The sequence below is a fragment of the Marmota marmota genome, unplaced genomic scaffold (genome assembly GCF_001458135.2).
Source record: "Marmota marmota marmota unplaced genomic scaffold, marMar, whole genome shotgun sequence".
NCBI classification, from domain to species: Eukaryota; Metazoa; Chordata; class Mammalia; order Rodentia; family Sciuridae; genus Marmota; species Marmota marmota.
In genome coordinates, this window is record NW_026000016.1 from 30,471,964 (window position 1) to 30,498,663 (window position 26,700).

Below are 26,700 nucleotides of genomic sequence, written 5' to 3' on the forward strand. Positions count from 1 at the left end.
GGGACTTGGGAGTGGTTTCAGGATCTCCCCCCCACCCCCTCCTGTCCAGTAGATTTGATGTTATCAAAATGAGTTAACCAACCTGAGAAACAGTTCTGTCATTGTGAGAAAGAGAGGGAAATTTGAACAGTTCTCAAATCTGAGCTGAGGAGTGGCTGACAGAAGAAAGGTACACAGACATGCTGATGGAGATGAAGTGACACTGATGAGGTTTCTTTTCCTTCATACTTGAAAAGCATCAACTATGTAATGAAACAGGCCTAGCTGATCTTTGAAATAGATATGTCAGTTATGCATGGCTTTGTTATTTTTCTTAAAGCAATTCTCATAACTGTTTAAACTTGCATAGAATTAAATGTGTATATATTGGGAATGGTATCATATTGCACATCAGACTCTCCATTGACTGGGGTGATAAATGTAGATAAAAGATGGTTCTTTTTCTTTAATAAATCAAATAGCATTTAAGTTTTCGTGCATGATACGTCCTAAAATGTGCTGGTCGTCTTTAACAGGAATTGCCTGGGGAGCTGAGGGAGTTTCTGATGGGTGGTGTTTTAACAAAATAGAGCAGATCAATCGATTAGGTTTCCATGTGTGTGCGGCTCAATTTATTCTGTACAATTTTTCCAGAAATTAAAAGGTTACCAAGAGAGTACCATGTTCCCATCTCCAACTGAGCACCACTTATTATTGCAACAGTATTTCAATATTAAGTGATCTTCAAGATATTTCATCTTTCATTTGAGTTCTGAATTTGAATCAGCATGAGAAGGGCAGAGCAGCAAGATAAGGTATAACTCACCACACCGACCTCTGAGGGGCTCCTAGGAAAGTGTTGCTGAGAAAAATATCCAGGCCTGTTCTTGGTAACCTTGTTTACAGGGACATTTCAGTTGAAGCTAGAATTCTAGTGAGAGTCTGCCAGAGGTAATGGACTTATGTTTGGAGTTGATCTTAAGTGTCTCTTTTTTTCCTCCTTAGCAGACATGCTATGCACCTTAGCAGAACACTCTAGGCAAAACTTTTCTGACGCCCCGTGACATTTTCTAATGTAGAGAAATCCCTGGATTAGTGTGCCACAGGAAAGGGAGTTATTTATGAGGCTGTCCTTTTGTTTACAGATGTGTTAGTACCAGTATCTTTAGTCTCATATTTTTTTTTTTTATTTCTTCTTAATGTCTGATTGATTCTGTTCAATGCAAAGCAAATCATATTTGGGGTGGTTCAAGTATGCCTTACAGATTGACCTATGAAATTGGTTTCAGCTTGACATTGAACATATTATCACACCAGTGAAGGGTCTTTATGATATGAAACAGAAATTTTGTATTTGTTTCAGAATTGTTGGAAAACTGTTGAAATAGAAATATTTTGAGGAAAATGCCAAAAGCCACATTAATGAAGAAAAATACTGTTGAGATACTTTTGAATAATAGATAGGATATGTAATGGTCAACCACAAGATAAAATTTTTACACAGTATTTTTATGGCTTCAAATTGGCTGCATTGTAAACTAAGCTTACTACTCTATTAAGTCATTATACTTTTCAATTATTTAACATTTCTGGCGGAGCTATCTTCTGTGGTCTTTTTCCGTACACATCAGAAATGATATGTACAGTAGTAATTGCTTGTTGTTAGTGTGAGGACTCTACTATGGAGCAAGGTTTAATTTTAACTTCTAGGGACAAACATTATGAAGAATTCACAGAGAAAAATGAGTGTTATAGAAATAACTCTCACCCTATGAAATGTGGATAGCTATGGCATTGAAATTCACCTAATATAATCTGAGTTATGCTCACTAAGAAACCTTGACAGTATCTGCCTTCTAGGTACTGTGCATTTGGAAATAGTATATCTCCATTTAAATGCAGATCTTCAGTTTTCTCCAGGGAGCAGTTGGTGAATCTTTCAATTGAACTACTGGTATGAGAAAACCTACTGAAATTTCTCCATGAACAATAGAAACTGCCGTTTTGAAATAACGATTACCAAGTATCATAATATTGTGATTTTTAAATTCATTGAAAATCTCTTTATAAAGTCAAAATAATGTACCGGGGCCTCTGTGCAAACAAAGAAGTTTTCTCCTGTCATTTTGTTATCAGTTGGTTAAAGCTGTGAAATACTATGGCTCCAAAATTCAGGGTTCAGGTTAGTATTGCCATCCCAGTAGAGTAAGTGGACCTTCAGGTTCAGAGCAAGGAATTATGCGTAAGTCCAGCCAGCTCTCACCCTCTCAGGCTGGCATGTGGGGCTGGGGGGAAGTGCTGTAGGACAATTTAAGGATCTTTCTCTGAAGCAATTTTCTTTATGTTATTTTGGATCTAACTTATCATGGTACTTTGTACTGGAATGGGTGGTGGTGGTGGCTAAGGAGAACCAGAGCCCAAGTGACCTTCTTTTAAGAAAGTCATAGCTTTTGAAATATGACACCTCCAGGGTTCTGGTCCCTTAGAATAAAGGGAATTGGACAAATCCTTGCAAATCTTTAAATAAAAATTCCTGACAATGTGGCTGTGATAAGATCCCTGTGATAATGCTACAAGTCTTTGTGTCTTTATCACATAGATAGGGAACTTTTCTTTTTCTGGGAGATTAGCTACCACTCATTTATTCAACCCTGATTATTTCCAATTGGGCAAGGCCACCTCCTCCTTGTACAGTACTGGCATAGACCCCTTTTCCTAGACATGCATATAGACATTTAATAGTGCATTTAGAACATTCTAAATAACATCAGTAGTTATAGAAAAGTGTCCCTTATAGTTTTAAATCAGGCCTTTATTTATAGTTCTATGGTGGAGGATGTGTTGTTCATGGTTACCACCAAAGACAGTTGTTTTTGACAAAACTGTGATAAAATGATGGACACTGGCAATTCAAAGATATTTTATTTGCTTATGGATACTTATGGCTGGTTCAGATGTCAGTTTGCTACAATAAATATCCTTGGGATGTGGCTCAGGGGTACTTTGCTTGTCTAGCACATAATGAGGCTCTGGGTTTGATCCCCAATATGGGAACCTCCCCCTCCCCAAAGTCCCTCCAAACTCTGGATAGGACTCTAAAAAAGGATACTAACACATTAATTTACTATCCTTAAACAAATTATTTAACTTGGAAAATCTGCATATCTGACAACATTTTTTACTGTTTTAAAGATCGAAATGCAGACTGCCAACAGGATATGAAGCATAGCAAAACTTGTATTCCTGTTCTGAGAGACACTTACATGGTAAGATAAACAGTGTTTTCAGCTATCTATGTTACCAAAGTGGTTCATTTAAATTTGGTCTCGCTCTAAGATATATTAGATTAATAAGGCTGATTTTATGGCCAGTATAATTTATATTCACAAATACCTATTTTATTAGCACAATTATAGATTGTGAAGCACATTTTCATATATGTTAAATACCAGCAAGAATAACTAACATTTGTATAGTGAGTTACAGTTTATAACCATATATCATCCATAAGCTGGATTTATTGTACTTTCTCAAGAAGGAAATGTAAGCATTATATGAAAATAGATTCTTTTATTAGAGTTTCTTCCTTTTCTTCCACTTTTCCTTATTTTTTCTTCTTCTTGTCCTGTGTTGTTTCATCTCTCCTCCTTTAAGGGGGAAAATAATCTAATGATATTTCTTTTGGTAGAGTATATATAATTGGTCATCACCTATTTCTATTGAAAAAGGAGATGTAACAAGCAAGCCCACATGATTTTTGGACTACATTTTCTGCTCACTAGTGTTCTTGAGGAAAATGTAAGGTTGCAGAAATCATTTCATGCCCTGTATGTTTTCAAACATAAATCAGGAAAATTGTTAGCGAGTTATAGCTCTTCTTAGAGACTGTAGCTATCATGCTATAGTAAACACAGGCTATATATTTTTCCAAGTTATTATGTGTGGAGAGAAATCTAAAGTTGGCTATTTAGATGAACACTTTAATTCAGTTATTACAAATTCATTTTCTATTTAGTATGAACATTTATTTTCAGAAGGTTGCAGAATTAGGGTATAATACCCGATGATCCTTTGGATCAATCACCATCATAGTTAGAGATTTGTTCTTTATGGCTGATGTATATTCTAGTGAATGTTAGACTTCAGCAGAAGGTCAGTCACAGTGATGGTAAGCAGAGTTAACCATATGACCAGATTGTCCACTTCATCTGAGAACAATAGCAATCCTTGTTTTTTTCATTTCTGATATGAAAGGTTTTGACTAGTCAATCTTCAACTCACTTTACCCCTGTGATCCTTAGTTACGTGATTGATTAATAATGGATCAACCAATTAATCATACTCCTATTTTTTTCTATTCTGTCAACTAATTATTACTTAAGTATGACCTATGCCATGACTACAAATATTAGTGTATACAGCAGTACATGAGCTCAGGTTCAGTGGTTTGAAATGAAAACCTCATGAAATTTAGACAGTCAGGTTTGCATTAAAATGTTTCCTTTCTAGATCAATTATCAGATATTCAAAGCACACCCCCACCCCCGAATAATCTTAAATGCTGATTACTTTCCTGTGTTGGAGTATAAAAGCATATTGTTACTCATTGGAGTGAAATCTTGTATTATCAGTGATGAATAAAATGTAAAGAACAAGTTCTATTATGCTACAAGTGATAAACATAACATAAAGGCAGTAAAACTGAATGCTAGTTCATCATTTATCTAGACTCGGGAGGGTTGCTGTTAAAGAGAATGCATATAACTGGAAGTTGAAAAGATAGATGAGAAGTATTGCAGAGTAGCCGAAAGGGAATTTTAGAAACTTTCAGGATTTTTAGTGACTGGTTGCAAAGTATGACTTTTCTTTCCCTTGAAAGAGTGAAACATTAGCACTGCTGCTAAGTTTATCACCTGTGATAAGATTTGCTTTTTGACACCCAAACTCACCGAAAGGCAGGAGGAAGGATATATGGAGACAGAGAAAATCATTCTCTGAAGCCATTGGCCAACATGTGAGAAAAGAAAAGGTGGAAGGTAGAAAGGTATGTGTATATGTGCGTGCTTGTGTGTGCATGTGTGTGCACGTGTATAAAATGGCCTGGTATGTATTTAACTGAGCTGTGGCGTGTGAAGCCAAAGGTAAAAAGAGGAAGCCAATGTGTGGGGGTTCCCCATGAAGGGAGAGGACAGTGTGTCATGTGGAAAAGCTTTGGAATTAGTTCTTGAGCTCTTGTCTCAAGTTTACTGTATGGTTTTGAGAAATTATTTAATTCTCTGAATTGTCAAAATGTGAATGATCAAAACATCCATCTGCTTCTCAAGATGATTTTGAGGGTCAAGTGAGAATCTGTAAACTGTATTTAGTTTCAGGTGGTGAGGAAGAGTCATTAGGCCAACCAGTTCTCTTTAAGTGCTCAGGTCTGACCAATTTCAAGGGTTATTTGTTTAGTCCTGGAGTGGTATTTGGTTGGCACATTTCTTGCCCACCCAGGAACAACCTCTGAGGTAGGTTCTTTACATAGTATTCTATTTAGGGAGGAAGCAGGAAATAGTATGCAGCTGGGCAGTTGAATGTGGAAGATGTTCCCAAGCATGATAATTCTAATGTATGCAATGCCAGTACTTGAGCATATTTACTTTCCTTTACAGATGGCCAAGCTTGTCTAAATAAACAAGTGAATGACTTTGGAAACAAAACAATGTATTTGGTAATTGTTTTCTTTGTCTTAAACATTGCCTATCATTTGCACTGTGGTCATGACATTGATAGTAATCTAAATTTCTAGCATTTTTGTGAAGGCTAAAGAAATCATTGTTTGGCAGTAAATACTTATAAATAATGATATAAATCACATTTAAAATAAGGTTTCCAAGGTGTAACATTAGCAATGAATGTAATACATCAGTTGAACTCCAAGTTTTAGGTACCATACAGATTTTTCTAAGGGGTATTTTTATGTATGACTTGCTGATAACCGTCTAACTAATTTTTCCATTAGAAATGGACTGTATGTCAAAACAAAGAATAAAGTAGTAGGTCAAAAGTCATTCAAGAAATTTGAGTTATCTGTACAGACAATATATCTTAAAATGCAGATTTTAAAAAAATCACCTTGAATTCTTCCTGAAATTGGTATGTGTTCTGCTCTGATTCGCAAGATAATGATCAACAGAACTCTCCACTTTGTGATCTGTAGAACTTAGAAACTGGGTGAACCTAGAAATCAAGATGTCATAGTATTAAGTTTGAATATAAAGGTCAATATTTAATCACTCTTACCCCAAATTATTAGGTCCTGGTTACAAAATACATGCTAAACAAATGAAGAAAACAAAATTCAGGGAGTTTAATTATGAATCAGTGTTAAACACTTTGAGATGCATATGACTATTTGGAGGTCATTGAGAACATTGTATGAGAACTGGAAGGCCACAAATAACCTCCAAACCATTGTATATTAAGGCTCTGGCTTCTTATGAGATTGAGCATAGGTAGTAAAATTGACTCGGCTTGAGTTTCTTTTCAATGTAGCAAAATTTATTAAACATTTAATATGTTTAATATCATCCTAGGTGCTAGTGAATTAAAAGTAATTTCAAGATGTAGTGTGTCTAAGAGACTCATTCTACCTTTAGGGAAGTACAATATGCCCACATAAAACTGTTAAGGGGATATATCTTAGTGGTAAGCATTTGCCTAGCAAGTGAAGGCTCTGGGTTCTGTCTTCAGCACTGGAAAAACAAAGAAATGAAAACCAGTACTGTAAAGAATTGTGCAAAATATGAATGCTACATGACCAATTTGTATAGTTACTTTAGACAGTACTTGGAAGAGTCCAAGAGCTTGGATTGACATGCACGCTGTGATTTACTAGCTGGGTAACCTTTACCTCTTTAAGATGTGGTTTTCCTATTTGTAAGTTGGGCATAGCTTCATTTATCTCATAAAATTTTTGGCAGAATCAGATGAGACAGCATTTTGTTTTGTAGTGTTAGGGATTGAACCCAGGAACTTGCCTATAATAGCTAAATTTTTTACTAATGAGCTATATCCCCTATCCCAAGATATTTGATTTTTTTTTTCTTTTGCATGTGATAGAGACAACATAGGTCTTCCCTCCTGTCCTCCCATAATCTAACACTTATGGACCTATACTTGAAGCAATGTACTGTTTCTCAATTGACTCTGTGCCCCCACTGTCTGGCACTGTGCCTGGTTCTGCCAGGAGACTCAGTAAATGTTTTTGAATGAATGCATGCCAGGCTCTGTCGCTCAACATGTGCCTTAACAGAAAAAGCTTATAGGGTAGATAACTTGTGACTACCTCAAAGATGAGGAAATAGAAAGTTTGGAAATTTTAAGCCACTCCTGTCCTTGTGCAGGTGGAGTAGTAGAACGAGGAAAGGAAGTTAAATCTGGCACAGAACCCAGACTCTATTCATTACGCAGTATGGGTTCTTAAATGTAAGGAAACCCTCATCGTTCCTCTATCAATGCAAAGTGAAGGCCTCTGATGGTTCACCAGTTGCCCAGGCAGCTCCTAGACCCCTTTCAGAGGAGGAGGAAAGCAGTGCTCTGAGCTTCCTGACACATTTCACTTGGCCTTTGTTAAACTGCCAGTTGTGCTTTTTGCCCTTTGAAGTAAAATGCACAATGGTGAGAAAATGCCAGGTTATGTACTGCAACCTGGACTTGTCCTCGGGGCAGGAGAGAGAGATGGGGAAGGGCAGAGGAGAACTGGAGGGTAATGAAGTGGTCAACCAACGACTTGAATACTTGGATTAAGTTTGTTCTATGCCTTAGCTGACCCCATCTATCTCTATTTCTCTTTCTTTTATGCTCCTTTAACTTTCCCTTCTAGAGATGGTGAGGTGTTGAATTTTCCTTGTCTTCCATATTAAGGGTGATGATAAAGCTAATTCTACGGCTGATCAGCACATTCCATGTTTTCCACAACTTGGTCTGCTCTTGATAATCCCTAGTCTCATTATAATAGTGAGTTTTACTGGAGTGAAGTTTTGTAATCGCCCTGATTTATAATGAGCAGTAACAAAATGGCCCCAATAACACAGCCTCTGATTTGGGAGACGTAGTGCAGATTTTGGCACATATTACCCAATCCTACATTATTTTTTTCCCCCTCTGGATTTATTTCTGAGGAACCCAGAGGAACCTTAAACACAAAGGTTTATATGAGAAGCAGAAGGACATACATTTTGAGCATTTGAATTTATTTTTAAAGTTCTGTTAAAATAATAGTGCATGGTAGGTCAGGACAGCAGACAGAAAGTACATTTCAGACAAGTCCTGGGAATACCTTACTCCATTGTTTCCAGCCAGTAACTGTATGGTTTCCCAGGTACTGCGCTAACATACCCAGGGTGAAAGCTGGCGGGGAGGCACCTTCCACTCTCCTCGCGACCTGTGGTAAGTCTGCTGGGTTGAATTGTGTGAAGTTGTCAAAGGTTGCTCTGCTCTCCAGCACTTGGCACAGGCTCCACTGAAATGTGATGCCATTGGTTTTCAGTAAAGGTTCCTTTCTGCAGGGCTGCAAACACAGATCAGCTGCTACTGTGTATACACAACCAGGGAGCAAATCAACCAGCACATCTAAAGCAGCCTTTTTAACCCTGAGACTTTCCAAGATCTCCTCTTCACGCAGGAAGTTTCCTTCTCTGTTGTCAGATTTAGCACTGTGCTCCTGTCATCAGATCCGAGCTAGGCTCCCTGCTGCACAGTAGAGAGGCTTCCTTAAGACATTTGTCCTTGAAACTGCACCAAACTCTTGGAAGAACCCAGAACGTGTAAGTATGTATGATTTAGGCAGCACTAGTACAGGGCAAAGCTGCAGTCACCCATTATACCATATCCGATTAGCAGTGCAGAAGGGGTTTTTCCAACGTTCTGTTACATTCATTTTCAATTCGTTCTGAGGAAACAAATCAATTCTAGCTTCTGATACAGTGACTTTGCAGTAGATGGGGTTGTAATATGTTAGCTTTAACTATTTGCTGTTCTCATTTAGCATTTAGATGTGACTTGTGGGACAATTACTGTGGGCATTAAACTATAAAACTTCTAAATTTTTATTAGGAATTATAATTGTTGGTCATGTCCTTCTTGAGAAACAAGTTAGCTTTGGGGAATGTTTAAAGAATTAACTACATAAATTCATGGACAATAGAGTGAATTTGTACTGTTTCTTGCTCTCAATAAAACATATTAGTTTGCAGTTTTAATTTACTCATAAAGAGCATTCCACTGAGGTTTTGTCTTAATTGAATTCTACTCAATGCTGTCGGTTTGGTGTTTTACTGTCTTGTGTGTGTCTGTTTAAGTTACTTTGCTGGGATTGCAGTCTGGTTAAACCTGTATTTAGGCACTATTTAGATTCCAAGAACACTCAGGTGAAATAAAGGCTCAAGGAATTTGGGGAGGTGGTGGATTTGTTTTCGAGGGTGGTCGTATTACCCTGGAAAGCATTTTAGATGCACAACGTGAATGGCTGTCAGATGGAGACCACAGACCGAACACTCTGAGGCTCTAAGTCAAATCTCAGCTTGTCCACTTTTGTAACTCCAAACAATCAAAGTCCGTGGCCCCTTTCTATCAATTTTTAATATGCAACAATACTTAGGTTTATAAGATTAATTTCTCTCAGATTAGTCTGATTGATAGCTGGATTGTGGTTTCTTAAGAGCTCGCTCCCTGAAACCCACAGCAGAGCTGCATTCCATTTAACTAGTGAATGTAAAAACGGGTAACCATGGATTCAGCCTCCACTAACTGCCAGAGCAGTGACTTGTTGTAAACAATACAAATGAGCCAGGAGAGCAGAGGCAACCAGACATGAAATGATTTTAATAGAAATTACGGTAAAAGGTCATGTGATTTGGTATCCGCTTCTGTTCAGTTTTAAAGGGGAAGTCTTTCTTTTCTGCCCCCCTCCTTCCCTCCTACTTATTCCCAACCAACCCAAATAGGTATCTCCTTAAACTTGGCAGGTCCCAGTCTGTGCTTCCATGGAGAAGGGTGGCCCATGTAATTCTGGGCAAAATGTGGTGACTTGTGGATTTTCACTGGTAAGTACCTTTATTTTAGACATAGAAAGGAAGTCTGTGTATTTCAGGGCTTCCTTTATGGAAAGTCATGCTAATTACATCACAGAAGTTCTCAGGCCTAGGTGTGAGAGGGTCATAGGTCATTTTGTTCCTTCTCTTTTAAATGGTATGGCTGTCTTTCTTCTGCCTTCCTGAGTCTTTGGATTAATTTGTAACCTTGGTCTTTCTGAAAACTGTTATTTGCTTTAGAAACAACTTCTGCAACATGGTAATAAGCACATGTAGAAGCTATGAGAAGGACAGTGCTTAATCTTAGGATTTTCACCCACCCAGACCATTTCTGAGTTCTACAAGGACCAGGACTTAAAATAATGTTTGCATTTCTCTGGTGGAGATAGTTCTATATATGAAAATGATTGTATTCATACCTATGTCGTCAACCAAGAAAAATGAACAAACTGAATCTGTTAGGTGCCACAAAACCTCATGGTTTGTTGTACTGTCATTATCCATTTTTAATCAGAGGAAATGCAAGAAGAAAGTCTAGTAGTCAAAGTTGGGGGGGGTTGAGAGAACTTAGAAGCAAGCTTTGTCTTTGTCTAGATTTGGTGGGAGGGTGTACCTATTTGGTACACAGTGAGAAATGAGGATGCTTAGAGTCATGGCCTCACACAAACTGGCATTTTAAGCAAAGGACTCTGTCTAGACATGTTGTGTCCTAAGGTAAAACAGACTTGAACTGGTGTTTTGGGTTACATTTCCTTTCACTTGCAAACAACGTATGTAATTGGAACAAAACCCCAAAATGATGTATTTATATTTTACCTACCTTGGTACATAGAGTCTTCTGAATGAATACCTAATTGTACGCATACAGATTTCACAGTGAGTGATAGAATTTGGGGTGTGTATTTTCCTATTTCTTCACTAGGATAGAATCAATCAACACATGAAAAAATCTAAGGGCTATAATTTAACAACTCAATAATAGGAGCATCAACCCCCTCCAAACACTGAAAATTTTGTCTAGCAAATTCTTTGTTAAGTGTCAAGTGTTAACAGTACTTATGTTTGTAAGTTTTTTTTTTTTTTTTTTTTAATCTTTCTGGGGTTGGTCATGTGGCTTAGTTGTATAGTTATAGTGCTTGCTTAGCATTGTGAGGCCCTGGGTTTGATCCCTAGTGTGCATGTGTGTGCGCGCGCGCACACACAGACACACACACACTTTTGAGATGCTGGAGAACTTTTATACATGCTTAGACTGAAACATTCTTCAGAGTGTCATGGTTGACGGTGTAGTCTCATGTCTTGTTTGCTATTCTAATACCAGCTATGCCTCTCAAAAAGAGATGAAACTTGTGTAATTAATGCTGGGAGGGGAAAAAAATTTCAAACAGATGTGGGAACACCAAGCCCAAGTAAGGTTCTGAGTAAATTATAGTAAAACTACAGTTCTTTTCTTTGTCTTCATTCTCCAAGCATAAGAGCAGGACTGAAAGTATCAACTCCAGGGAGGTTAGAAGCACAATCTTTCATGATTCTGACTTGCTCTGGAGTCTTTGCTCTTGACCTAACTTAGGTCATATTAGGCATAGTAATGCCCTCTCTCTGACCTTGCACATCCTCATCTGTAGACTGAGAATAATTATGTGTGTCAGTGGGTAGTCGATGATGTACTATGTAGAAAGTATTTAGCACCATGTCTTGCATAGTAAGTACTTAGTTTCACCCCCTCCTTAGCCACTCTAAGTTTGGTCCTTTCCTAGTGACATTTGTACACTGCAGTAATGTGTCATTGCTTTGGAGATGATGATTCAGTTTAAAGCATATCATGGTGCCTTATATAACATTTTATTAAAATTCAAAAGTAATATATTCATTTTCCTGTAAATTACTTCTGTAAACTAAGGTTTTTTTAAAAAAAATTTATGATTTTTGATATTGTGACTATTGAGACTATATGCATTTTATGTTTGATCTTTATAGTTGTGGGTAGAAGGATACTTAAAGGTATAAGATATTCAAATTACACCAATCCTAAAAGCTTAAGACCGAGTGGTCTCAAAGATGATCATATGTAATAAAGAGCTGTAATAACAGGTTAGTAAGCATGAGGTTATATGCTATCAAAAAAAAAATATCTCTTGGGAATATTGCATATAAGTTCACTTTGTCTTTTGCCCTTTGCCCTTGACCTAAGGTCAAAGGTCTCATTTTCTCAATCCTCCCTCCCTAGTCCATCCCTTCCATTTTGTCTTCCCTTCCCTTCCTCCCTCTTCTTCTCTTTCTGCTCCATGTCTCTCAGCTGCATTGCATTTTCTTTTTCTCTCTGAATCAGAGGGCTCAGGGAAGGGAAAAGAGGGACAGGAGACCCACAGTCTTTTGATGCCAGCTCTGGTTTTATAAATGGAAACTTTAAGAGGAGTCAGAAAAATCCGTTTTTCTTTCTCCTGCTATTGAACTGAGAGCCACATCTGAAGTGACCTGCAGACCCCAGGGAAGCCTTGCTCAGTAACTATTTGTTGATTCATTGATTAAACGGCATGGAGAGAAGGGGCATCAAGCACGGAGATTCCCTTAGTAGTGAAGGCTTTGAAACCCCGAGCTGCAGTGTGCAGTAGGATGGCTTCTCTGTGACCTTCCAACAACTAATCTCCTTTAAGAACTGAATCAAAGCAGTTAAGGGATTTTTGTCAGATGGATTTTGTCTACAGTTGGGTTTTTGGCAGTTGCATGTAGAAGGCAATACATTCTTCACAAAGATATGCATTTCTTTTTTTCTCTCTCTCTCTTTCTTTCTCTCTCTCTTTTTTTTTTTTTTTTTCCAGAAAGGAATGAGGACAAGGTGCCAACAGAGATCTCTAGAGAGGGACTCTTGTTTATCCATGGTTTTGTGCAGGCAGGGACAGCTGCAAGGTAGATGCCTTTCTCACACTTCCAGCCAACCCCCTCCTTAGCCACCCTTGTCCGATGGTCCTGTCAACAAGTGTAGCAGCCCAGTAGGTGTACTCTAGAAACTGCTGTTCCCAGGATGGAGAAAAAGTCTGTGATCAGAAGCAATATCACGAATGGAGATGGGTCTCCAGAATCTATATTTATGCAAATCATGGCATGTAGGTTAGAGTTGGAAACATTTCATTTTAATAGATAAGTTGTCCGAAGTCATACAGCCTATGACTTGTAAAGCTGAGGCTCCAATTTGGAACTTCTGATTTTTAAGCTGGCACTTTTTGGAAAGCTCCTGTCTTCTAGGGCAATAGACTATGAATGAAAGAGCTTATATCATGGGAGTTTAGGAAATGGTGAGACTATTCTAAAAGGATTGCTGGAAACACTTAGGTAAATCTGGTTCAAATCCTGAAGCTATAATTTAGAAATTCTGAAGTCCTTAGGAAAGATACTTAACCATTCTGGACTGCGTTGTTTTTTTTTTTTTTTTTTTTTTTTTTGTAAAACTGAGATTAAGGTTTCTAATATCTACATTTGAGGTTTGTTACATGGATTAAATAAAATTACACATATACAGTGCCTACAGTGCCTAGTCCAATGCTTGACCCAAGATAGTAAATACTGTTGTCAATCCTTTTCCCTTCTTGGGACTAGTGGTGGAGTCATGCATGAAAGAATGACAAGATAAAGGTTTTGCGTATGCATCTGAAATGGTGTAGCTCAATGGTTTTCAATATTTTCTTCTGGTTTAGCACATACAGAAGATGTTTATAGAGAATCATCCTACACCTGGCACAGAATGAGTAGACACATAATAAAACCATCTTTGCCCCTTCTTCAGATATTAACACTGGAGATTTTTCAAAGCCCTGTTGTGCTTTTGCAACTATAGGCATAAATTAATCTATATGCAGGAGACTAGATGTTTGATATTGTTTAATCTTTTTACTTTAAAAACAGTTTTTACTTTCCTTATTTAATGAAATTTTTTTTTTTTTTAAAGCAAATAGCAGGCAGGGGTTGTAGCTTAGTGAGACACTGAGTTTGATTCTTAGCACCACATAAAAATATAAATAAATTAAAATATATTGTGTCCATCTACAGTAAAAAAAAAAAAAAACAAAAAACTAAATAGCTCACCAAGTTATATTTTCATCCCAGTTTTACAAATTAAAAAATGAGTTATGTAGTTTCCCTAAATTATTTCCCTGAGAAACATGGCGACATGTGGCAGATAAAAGTGGTTTTCTGGATTTTGACACCCCCAGAGATGGCTTCTTCTCTTTACTGTGGTGACCTTTTCTAATTGGTGTGATTGCTACCTAATCAACTTCAACCGAGGGACAGACATATGGATGAAAAAGAATGACACCTGTGAGTGTCAATAGTGAGGCCTGCTGGCCCAGGCTTTCTATTGCCTTCAAGTCTACAGTGCCATCATTTGGTCTTTAAGGATTATGTAAGGGCTGTGGTTTGCACCATTTCTGATTTTCATAGAATCCAGGCTGGGTGAGGGGAGAATATAATGCCTTCTTGTGCTTCACCCTCCTGGGGTCCACCAGACGCTATCGCTCCTTCCCCAGACAGTTGCCTGCTGTTCCCATGATGTGGCCGACTGGCACTGGGTTGTGGAGCAGATGGAGTTCCCTTCTAAGAGGTACTTCCTGCTCTGCTTGTTTTGAAGATGTGGGTTTGCTAAGTACAGGGGACCAGGGAAAGAGAGGAGATACTAAACCCTTGTATGAGAAATGAGATGCAATGCAAGGCAGAGGGGAAAGAGGTCTGGAAAGTTCTCATAATTTCCAAGGTTAATGTCAAGGTCAGACTGCCTTCGTAAGTCAGTTTAAACATTATACCTGAAATTAGACCAGTAGTCACTTTTTCTTGGAGAAAGAACTGGAAAACTCCCAGTTACCATATTTTTAGGGTTTACATATTGGAGGTGATGAGGAGGGATTATAAAAAGGAAAAAATCATGGATTTTCACCTTTTCCTTTGGAAGGTCATGGAATCATAATACCAGATTTGAGTAAAGCTGCCTGAGCATAACTGTATTTTGTTGCTGAAACAATTGTTTTCTTATTGCTTTCACTGAACTAACATGCAAAATGAACTCCCTTCTGTTTCTCTAAATGTGTGTCTTCTAATAACACATGATATTTGTGTTGTGAAAGTTTACGAAGACATAAATTATCATTTTTCTTTTACAGTTGAGTTAACTTAGCAAGATTAAGTGGCTTGTTCAGAGTGAGACAGCTTGTTGAAAAAAAAAAAAACAGAATACTAGAAATTAGATCTTCTGTCATTTAGATCCACCTCTTAGAAATCCTAGTTTTGAAAAAAAGTTGATGCAGATAGGATTGAAGATTGAGTGTGAAGAAAGTTGGGAAGGTAGAAGACAGTCTCAGTAGGTTAGAAGAAAGAACTGGTAAGGCCATTTTTTCGGTGTGTGTTGATATGGTATCCATGGCAACAAGATGACACAAAAGTTCTGACTTCCTCCTTAATTGAAAAATGATGACTAAAGGGGCAGGGAATGGAGCAGTGTCCCATGAAGGCTTACATAGGAGTCCAGTTACCTCTCCCCACTTAGGTCTCAGGCTTTCCCTTCATTACAAGTTAGCACAATTGAGTAGAAGATGGAGTTGAGGGAGCTCTAAGCAAAAGAGAAATGACCTTGTACTTGCAAGTCTGAGTCCTGTGTTTTTCTGTAGTCCCTCCCACTTTCCCATGTAATAGGAGAGTAATCCCTGTCAGTAACATCATCTTAGAAAGACGGGGACAACTTAATGAGATCCAGTGTGTGTGTAGAAGGTGTGAGATTCTTTCATCAAAGCAACTAATACCCTTAAGGAAAAAATGCATTGGACTAATGCTTAGCTAAAATATGGATGCTTTTTTTTTCCTTCCTTTTGGAATGAAACCTTTTTAGTCATGTGGATGTCATAAGGTGAAATGAATGTGCATTCTCTTTGATACACTTTATTTTATTAATATCAGGTAAATAAGATCCTAATACAGTTCTGTGTATTAAGGTGAATTTCTTGACCTGGCTTAATTCTAAGACTATGATAAAGAAATTCCCTTTTTTGATAATGGCTCTGAAATCTTCAAGTTGATCTGGCATAGTCAGCATTTGACTATAGATTCCCGGTAGAAAGTCCATTCTAGCTATCGTTAATGCCTCAAAAGTACAGTATGTTACTGGCAGACAGAACAAACTGATGTCAGAGATGTCAACTTTTTACCCTCAAACCATCATTAACCAGGAGGAGATGCCACCTAATATTTCAGTATTATTTTTAGAATGTCAGACTATTATCATGTATACAACAAATATATTCAGTTAAAGGATACATGCTTTAAGCAAAGTGGATCTTCCTTTGGTCTACTTCAATGTTGTTTGTACGCTAGAGGTTTGCTCTGTATTTCCCTCCATTGGATTATTTAATAATCAATTTAATTTTAGTAAAGTTTCACTTTAATACTCCTAGAAATTAGAAAGAAAATATTGCCTACATTCATTTGCTATGTTCCACAGACACAGTACACAGCAAAGGTAAAAGATAAAGGATCAATTCTTATGGATCTCATAGTTCCAAGCTTTTAAGGCTGTATTATAGAAACTTTGTAATTATTGTGGGTAATCTTGCAGAAAATTAAATGTTGAGTTTGCATATATGAAGAAGTTTGGACTGTTTTGCTCACCATAGCTTGTTAGTACTGAGCACCTCACTGTCCCTGTCAGGCTTTGGGTTTCGCTTTACTGCTAGTAAAATGCTATTTGTAGCATAAATGAAATCCTCAGTGGGGGTGTATCATCTTATGCTTGAGATGTAGTTTAGAGAACTTATGTCTATAGTTTACTTGCTTGTTTCAAAATGATTCTAGACGAGTAGTTCTCAGCTAGGGGTAATTTTTGCCCTCTAAGGCACATTTGGCAATATCTTGACATATTTTGGATTATTATGCCTAGCAAGAGGGATTGTTGGCATGTAGTGAGTGGGGCTCAGGGTTGTTGCTAAATCATACTGTTCACAGGGTGCACACCCCTCCACACATACAAGGAATTGTCTAGTCTGAAATATACAGGGTCAAAACTGAAAAGTCCCACTCTAGACACTTGCAAAATCTAAATGGTAAGACATAAAATAGGTAATTGTTAGCTTCAGATTTTTAGAATGGATGGTTTTGTGGAAAGCATTTTCCTTGAGACAGAGAATAGAGGTGAAAACTACATGTTACCTAGCCACATTTTCATTTAAAAAATTTTAAATTGTATTAGTGTATTGTGGCTAACTGGGTCTTGTAACAGCTACCATCACTACTGTATCAAAAGACATGACTTAGAGCTCACTAAATGTACTGGGCACCATTCAGTGTTTCTGATCATTTATCAATTCAGTTAATCCTGAAAGCAACTTCACTGCAGAGGTGCAATGACTGTGTTCTTCAATCCTGGAGCCTCCTGTAGGAATATAGAGATCTGGTAGGAAGAGTAAGGAATAGGGCAGGGAGAACAGAATACTTGGAAATAGGGGGGCATATTTTTCTAAGTGACCCTGGATGCTAAAGCTTTTATTCCATGGTGCTAGCACTAAAAAAGTGCTTCTCTGGTAAACTAGATACCCTCATAAAGCAGGTTTATATTTGCTTCTAGAAAGAGAAAGAAAGGTTAAAAAAAAAAAAAGATGATGTGACTTTCTGCTTGCCAGTTCTGCACCTGGTCCTGTGCCTGTCTGTCTCTTCCTTTGCAGTGACCATTCTTGACTGAAGTGGCCTTTGGGTTGTGTATAAATGACAAAGTGCTCATTGCACCCCAGCCTAATCATAAAGTGGCTATTCCTGTTTGTGGTTGTCACCTTCTAATCAACTGTTCTCTGAGTCTTACTCCAAGAGTGCAGAAGGGAGATGAGGATCTCCCTTTACTTACTTACTTAGTGGTGCTGGGAATTAAACCAGGCCTCCTGCAAGGCTGGCCAGCATTTACCACTGAGCTACATCCCTAGGGAGGGTCTTCCTTTAAAAATGTCATCATCAGGGTGGGTTCAACCCACCTAAATCTCATGTTTGAGGAAAAAAAAATCGGTAAAATTTCTCTAAACATGCCTCATGGGAGATTCTCTAAGAATGCATTTAACAATGGAATTTTCTCTGGAAATGCCACATCAGAAGTCATATTCCCAGTGGGCATTTCTGTGGGAATTGGGAAGCTAGCTCTGTTTGCTGCTTTCACACCTCCTGAGGGTTTTGGGTCTGGGAATTTGGTTTGTCATAGCTAGACATTTTACCTTTGCCCAACTGTTCTTTTGTATTAAACCTAAGTTGCCATCAAAAACCGAAAAGGAAAACATCACAAATCACTAGAAATATATCAGCATTCTGAGCAGCAGAATTTATGGGGCACTAATGGATATCCTTGGCTATTTATCTTTCTGGTGGCTATTGAAACACCTCTGCCTTTTTCTTAATGTAAAAGGGCTTCCTGTCTAGGAGCTGTAGAGTCCCCATGCCCTGTGCTGCAGTGTGAGGGGGGCATGGCATTCCAGTGCTTGTTTTCTTTGCTGGGATGGTGGGGGAGAGTTAATTTCTTGCTTTTTTTTTTTTTTTTTTGGTTTCTTTCTTTATTAAAAACCCAAAGTAAAAAGCAGATATATTCAGGTATGGGGTATCTAGACTGAGTCTGGCATGACTGGAATGGGGCAGAGAGTGGCTCAGTTCACATGTGCCCCATTTCATCTGATTAAAGAATAGTTATCATTTATTTATTCATAGCAGGCTTTTCTGTGTCTAATGAGTGATCTCTGTGTGCAATTTGTATAGTCTATTTTATTCATCAAGTTCAAATAAACTTTATAAGGAATACCCATGCTTTGGGGAGGACTTCTAATATTTTGTACATATTAGTTTGGCCCTTTCTCAATCTCCTGGCTTCGTTCACTCTTGTCTGCTGTGGAAGACCTGGAACACAGGAGAATTACACCTATCCAGGAGGGACTGCAGCTTCTCTGCAACTTCTCACCATGCAGGTCTGAGGTTCCATTTGGGAGAGAGGGAGATATCTGGGTTCTAGGCCTAGCCATGCTACTTCTTTTTTATAATTTTTAAATGTGTTCATTTTATTTTTATGTGGTGCTGAGGATCGAACATAGCACCTTGCACGTGCTAGGCAAGTACTCCACCATTGAGCCACAACCCCAGCTACTTCCTAGCTTGTGACCTTGAATTAAATTATTTGACATTGCTCAGACTCGATTTGCACAGCTGTAAAATGCATCAAATTATCTACCTAGAATAAGGTATATTGTGAAGATTAAATGATATAAAATATAAGAAGCACAGAGAGGATTTAGTGGTTGTTCTGGGGTCGTATGTACTTACTGCTAGAGTCCCGAGAAACCTGACTTCACCCTTTTCCCTTCTAAAGCAAGGGTTCTGGTAACAACAAATTTGCATTGCCTCTACCCTCGTTCAAGTACAGATTCCAGGCCTGCTTGCCAATGCTTCGAATATGCCTCTGCGGGGTGGGATCTGCTCCCTTGTATTTTTAGAAATGCCTCCAGTAACTCGTATTGTTCAGCTGGTCATTGAGACCAAACAACAATCTCCTTTCCCTATGATGTTCTTGATCTCCTGAGCTGTAGACTGGAATCTAGAAAATTTTAGCTCCTCTACTTGAAGAATCTTCTTACCCGGGTGGAGTCAGTCTATGAGCCTGTTAACTCACTATCCCCACTTTATAAGCAGTGCTTTTTATGGTAGGCCCCATGTGGTTGTGTAACCTAAATGATGTGATAATGAGGAGGGTCTAAAGGTCACAGGATTGTTAACATGTGTGAGAAGATTGTAGGCTTAGCCTATCAGGTGAGGGAGAGGTTAGTGCACCAACTGTATCCACACTTCAAAGTGTATCGCTGGTTTGCTGCACTAACTTAATTATCTGTGCTATTGATATCTTTGAGGGACATATCTATACCCTGGATACAGTTACTTCACAGTAGGAGATAGCAGGAGGTGGCTTGTTCGCTTGCCAACTTCCTAAAATGCTTTTTAGAGTCAGCTGGGTTGCTTAGTCCTCTCTTGCTCTTGGATTAAATATAAAAATAACTATGTAAAGCATATCAACCCTCTTTTCCCTGTCTGCTGAAACTGCAATCTCCTATGCTTTTTCTAGAACCCATTAAAGAGGGAGGAGGAGAGGAGGGGTAACAATATCCAAAACCCCCAAAGCTCCAGATCAGATATTCTCCAAGAACCAATCCTGCGGTTAGATCTCAACTGAGGTAGAAAATAGCTGGTCACATTGGTACCTACCAGAGTTCCTTTTTGATTATTTAAGGGTTGAGGAAGTAGCCTGAACCTTATCCTTATTCTCAGTGTTCTTCCTTTTCTCTGTAGCCATATTAGTTTTATTGACATCTCCTCCGGAAGCCTAGAAGGGAAAGAAATACAACCCAAACCAGGTGATGTTTTCATTTCTAAGCCATAAAAGTGTTTGATGTTAAGAAACATTTGAAACTATAGACTGAAGGGAGGTATTTGTCTCTACCCGGTTTTCACCGATCCTAACCAGCCTTGTTCCTGTTTCCACAAAAACAGTAACTCTGGCTGCAGAGTTACTGCATTCTCCATAGAGAAGGGCTCCCATCGCTTGTCTTTGGCTTTTAGCTCAGAACAGGTTTTCTCTGCCAGGCATTTCTTCACCTCCTCACAGACAGTAAACTTTGTGTCTGCATACCTGAGCAGTGGGCAGTATTTTGGAGCAGTTGACTCTATGGACTTTTCTGTTAGTGGGATGATCTGGAATGCAAAGAGAAAGGGTTATCCAAACCCCTCACTGCACTGAAATTGAATACAGTGTCCTGTTCTTTGACACCCAAATGTGGCCTGCTGTTGAAAAGCTAGAATATTTAATAGAGACCAGGGGAGAAATTTCAGCTTTTCATCCTTCTCACTCTTATAAAGTCTCTCTCACAGTTTGCCATAGCTTTCCAAACATGGTCATTTTAATGATGAAAATGCTGTGGAGAGAGTGCTGGGGTGTCACGCAAAACCAGCTGCAGCATCCTGCGTGACATTCCAAATATTAATACAAATAGAATTAATTCCCACGCCAGGGGTGTCTCGGGGAATCCATTTTAAGTTGGCACTTAACTTTGGTTCGAGATTTCCCCGTGACTGCCCATGTTGAAAAATGTTTGCTAAACAAGACAGTGCGGGGCCGCCCTCCAATCTATAAATTCACTCCAACTAATTCGTTAACTAACACTTGATTTTAACTAGAGGCAAACCGAGTTAAAGAGTAGGTGGCTGTTTCATGTCCTTGGTGAGCGGTGAGATTGCTACAGATGTTTTAGCTGCCTGTCATTCCTAATTTAACTCATTTGTTTTACTTGGGGGAAAAAACAAAGCTGATATACTTATCATTAGTGGATTGTTTAATTGCATAATTTCCTAGTTCATTTTTAAGTTCATTAAAAACTGTGTTTTGAATATATCTGGTTTGTAGACACAGTATAGAGGTGTGGATTGCTTGTATGTTGCATTAAATTCAGATTGTGGCAATGCATAGGCTTGACAAAAGTAAGACTTTTGGTGTCTAGTTCTCCCCTGGCCTTGTCTTTCTATTTCTTCACAGTGAATTTAATAAAGAAACTATCTTGGAGTAATAATTCCTACAAGCCCTGGACATTCCTTTGGGGGAAGAGGACTGACCTTTCCCTGTTTTTAATAAAACCTCTGTGAATTTGGGCTTGCCTCTTCTATGGTCCAGTGCAACTGTCTTTTTATTCCACATTTAAGGGTGAGGTGAGCCTTTCTTCCTCTGATTTGGAAGCTCAAAAGTGGTCCTGGGAGAGATGACTCCTTTGAGGTTTGTATTATTCATGCCTGCTCATTTAGTACTTATTTACATGCATTTAGCTATCTGGGTTTATATTATCTCCTTTTTGGGGTGAATGGTTAGATTTGGATATTTGTGATTCAGTACCTCACTTATTTCTAAAAACAACAACAACAAAAAATTGGGAAATAGTGCTTTTATAATATGGGGTTGAACTGTGGCTCTGGTGTTTGGCAGGCTTTTTTATCCTAACTGTGACACTTCATTTTTTGTCTTTGTCTTGAACAAGGAACATTTTACACATTATTAAGTCCTGAAAATCCCACTGGATAGATAATTTGGAATGAAAGGACTTAAGACCTTTCGGGGGGAAAAAAGGAACAAATCCATAAGATCCCTCATGATTATTCTTTATGGTCACTAAAAATATTTAGCATACTAAATAAAAAGATAATCCATGAAAGTTGGATATATTTTGAAATAAAATAATGGATATAAAGTCATCTTTTCTAAGGGATGTCTTCTCTACAGTCACAAGAAGACTACTGTAAATTTGTTTTGATTGCTCAGACATCAGGCATACTCGGAAGCATTTATTCCCTGGTGTCTGTATGTCTCTGTATCTAGTGTTCAATGTCGTTTTGATTTTATAACTCAAAGTTCACTCTTTTCTCTTGGGTCCTAGCATATTCCCCGAGAAATGGAGTAATTCAGATGCTTGAAAAGACAAAAAAAGAAAAAAAAATCTCTGCATAAACTTAATCTAATGTATATAGCACAGAGAACAAGTTTCTATTAAGTCCTCATAAACAGCGTTAGGATAGCTTTAACCATGAACATGGTCCCAACCCATTGCTCTTCACCTACCTAATGCTATAGTTTATGACTTGGGTTTATTCTGCATCATTTTTCTTTAGCTCTCTTCATTTAATATACAAATATGAGAATCAAGTCAATGATGGAAACATTAACAAGTTCAGAGGAAAGGGGGAATCACTGGACTCATAAAATCTTTAAGTGAATCTACATTATCTTCCAAATTAAATATAACTTTGCAAAGACATTTGCTGCCCTTCACAATATGACCTAATCATCATTTGCTAGCATTCTTTTCCACTTCAGGCATGCACTTCACATTGCCTTCTCAGGGACTGGCAGTATAGGCTGTGAGAAACATATAGTTTTAAAAAAAAAATTTTTTTTTTTTTTTTTACTATAAAAAACACAGAGAAAGCCACATGAGCCAAATGTATAACCTGACATTTTATATATTCACTTATTATACTGTAAAAATATTGCATAATACATCCATATATATGTGTACTGTGTATGCATTGTATACCAGCCAGAGTAAGAAATAGAATTTTGGCATGTCTGGATCTCTTCTTGTGCCTCTCCCAACTACAGATCTTTGTACCTCTTTATAAGTCGCCATTAGTCTACTGTAGGAGTCAATTCCTTACATTTTTATTTATTTATTTTTCTGTGGTGGTGAGGATTGAACCCAGGGCCTTGTGCAAGCACTCTACCAACTGAACTATATCCCCAGCCCTCCTTACATTTTTAAAATATAGTTATCATCCACTGTGCACCCCCAAACTCCAGAATCTAGTCTTGCCCACTTAAGAAAGCTGAAATTTTTAAACTATCTTTAATCTGTAAATTCCTCCTTAATCTCATGCATGTCCTTGTAATTTATTTATTGAGGAAACAGGCCATTTCCTAGGTGGAGTTTCCTTGAGCCTGTGTTGTGTGGACGACCCACGGTGCAGTTCACGATGTTCCTCTGCCCCCTGCATTTCCTGAGAATTGGCAGCTGGATCACACTTGGACTTGTTTGATTCTTTTGGCAAAACTGTAGTTGGTAGTTGGCAAGGCTACAATCATTATTGAAGCTCAGATTGTCCCACTTTAGCCAGTGGGAACCTCTGCAAGTTGATTCTTGATTCCTTTTGTCATCACCTTAAAAGCCTTTGATAGCTTTCCTCCTACATGGTAATGCAAGACATTCAGGCGCGTCTTGTATATCTCCTGTCATAGACCTAGAATTTGCTGTTTTTTTTTTTTTTTTTTTTTTTTTTTTTTTTTTTTTTTTTTTGACAAGTCCTGGCTGTTGGAGGTGAGAAATGTGGTGTAAAGGCCACAGTATGGGTGCTGGGGATGTTCATTGGTATGGGATTGGTCCTTATTTCTTACCTTTTTGAAAATGACAGGATTGGGAGGTTTTATATATAAAGATATGAATATGTATATGCATACATATAAGTACATTTATTTTATTACATGTCTTATGAATTTTGAATTTGTATCAATACCCAAGTTCACATTTGTGATTGTGGTTTTATTTAACTTTTTCTTCATTACATTTATGTATTCTTCTTTCCCCAAGCATCCTGACTCTCAAGAGCACAAGGATTAATAGAATTAGGATATCCCAAAATTACTCATTTGCTTTATCACATAGTTTATACACGATAGTCTCAGGAGAACTATACTCATGCTGGTAGTAATGTACTTATTGAAAACATTAAAGCTTTTTTATTTTTTTAAATATATGGTTCTTCCCTGCCCTCATTTTAATATAGTGCTATATCTATATGGTCATTAGATACTACTCTCTACCTCTTAGCCTCCTTTTAGTCTTACATCTACAGGTAGCTATATAATTAATATTTACCACCCATTCTTATGGTGATAGTCTCTGTAATAATTTTTGATTGTCTAAAATATGGTCCTCAGAAAGGACTCTTAGGAACAATAGGAGATTTTGCCTATATCTATGCCAATTTTTTTTTTTTTTTGAGCTCTTCCTACTTGCAAGTCAGTTTTGCTGGATATAAAATCACTTTCTCTCCTCCAGAAAGAGCAAGCTACTCCATTTTCTTCTAAAGCAAATGCTTTAGAAAATCTAATTTATATTTTCTTTATGCCATTAGCCATGTATTATTATTATTATTTGTACTGTAAATTGAACCCAGGGGGTGCTCTACCACTAATCTACATCCTCAGCCATTTTATTTATTTATTTTTTAAATTTTGAGACAGGGTCTTGCTGAATTGCCTAGGCTGGCCTTGAACTGTCAATCCTCCTGCCTCAGCTTCCCGAGTAGCTGGGATTACAGATGTACACCCCTGAACCTGGCAAGTCATGAATTCTTTTGGCTTAGGAAAAGAATTTTACTAGAATATGTTTTGCTATTGGTCTTTTTGGGTCAATATTCTCAGGTGCATGGTGTAATTTTTCAATGTGTGATTTCAATTTTTTTTTGTATATCAGTGAATTTCCTTGAATTATAGTTATTAGTATTTGTTATGTTCCCTAGCTTGTATTTCTTCTTTAAAAGCTCTTGTTATCCATGTGTTCAATTTTTTTAACCTGTCTTCACAATTTGTCTCTTTCTCTTAAATCTGCCTTCTTTCTTCATTTCTTTTTGATTTTTGAGCTTTCTTGCTTTTTGCCTTTTTAATGTTTATGAAGAGAATATCTGTTCTGCTTATGTGTTTCTAGGTTAGTTACCATTTCTGAAATTATTTTTTTTTCTTTTATTTCTGATTCTTTTTTCAGTCCTGTCACTATATTTATGAGCTTTTCTGATCTGACGCTAGTGTGCTTTTATACTTTTTATCATTTCTTAATGTCTTGAAGCTTCTTTTGAAATGATAGTATATAGTTTTGATCTGTTTTGTGGGAATGTCTTTCTGTTGTTTTTATTGTCTCTAGGGATGCTATTCTGCTCCTTTTTCCAGTTTGTAATTGTAATAACTTTGTGGGACTTGACCTTGACCTTGATACTTTTCTGTTATTTTTATGTGAAATTAATTTTTCTGGCCTTTTGAAATGAGGTATGGTTCAGGAAATCTTACTAACTTTGCAGGCCTTCTCTGTGTGTGTGTGTGTGTGTGTGTGTGTGGTGTGTTGTGTGAAAAGATTTCGTAGATTGCTTTCTGGAACCCCTGGGCATTTCCCCTTCCCCCATTTGATCAAGAGCTCTCTTTGTTTCAACTCTCATATTCCATATGACTCAGGTTTGATGCCACTTTTGCAATTTTTTAGGGCTGGCTTACACTGTAGGGGAGCCCTGGTGACTTCCCATGCAGGATTTCTAGGTGTTGGTTATTTGTCCCATTAACTTGTATTTGGGGTTCAAGAATAAATTTTGTCTTCTAGTTTTCTGGTAAATATTGTCCTTGGTTTTGGGGTTTTGTTATCTAGTTGCTTTATTTATACGGTAGCTGAAAGTTTGAAAAACTATGCTTTGCTACCAACATCTATCCAGAATTTTCTACCCCCAGAGTGTCTTAAGCAGTGTCCTTTATGGTGAATGGAACACATCAGAAAAACAGCAGCCCAGGAAAAGGGATGCACCCTGGGCCAGCAGAAGGCTTTTCTACTGGGCTTATGAACAGGATCTCAGTGGCACCGTGTTCTAGACAATTAGTCACTCCAGAAAATGAAAAGCCTTGAATGGGTTTGGTTTGTTTGGGTATAAATTTGGTTTCTTTCCTTTAATAAACATGAATTTCTATTTATACCTAGTCTTTTGCCCAAAACAAATATGTTGGTGACCTATAAAAATAACCATAATAATAAAACATAAAATATAATTAATTATATCTGATCAAATGCATTAATCAAAGTGACTAAATGCTGAAGCAAACACCCTAAACATTCTGGTGTCCTAAAGTACTTCTCATGCCATAGTCTAACATGTGTTGACAGGGTTTGATAAGTAGGGTGCTCTGCTTCACATAGTTATTCAGGGATCCAGGGCCATTCTCAAGGGTCTCAGCATGGGAAGCACTGAGAGAGAGAGAGAGAGAGAGAGAGAGAGAGAGAGAGAGAGAGAGAGAGAGAGAGAGAGAGAG

The 26,700-nt window shown here is 37.8% G+C and overlaps 1 protein-coding gene across 24 annotated transcripts in view; it reads left to right on the forward strand.

Annotated features, from left to right (window-relative positions):
• Esrrg (estrogen related receptor gamma) overlaps positions 1 to 26,700 on the forward strand; it is a 592,284-nt gene that overhangs the window by 44,134 nt on the left and 521,450 nt on the right. For 10 of the 24 annotated variants that reach the window (XM_048809368.1, XM_048809366.1, XM_048809380.1 and 7 more), the window contains one exon: positions 3,172 to 3,245. The exons of 11 other annotated variants lie outside the window; for them this stretch is intronic. The gene's annotated coding sequence lies outside the window, so the exon portion shown is untranslated. Of the gene's footprint in view, positions 1 to 3,171; positions 3,246 to 4,858; positions 8,787 to 26,700 lie in introns of all 24 variants that reach the window. 3 more of the 24 variants (XM_048809359.1, XM_048809377.1, XM_048809372.1) reach the window with 1 other exon arrangement.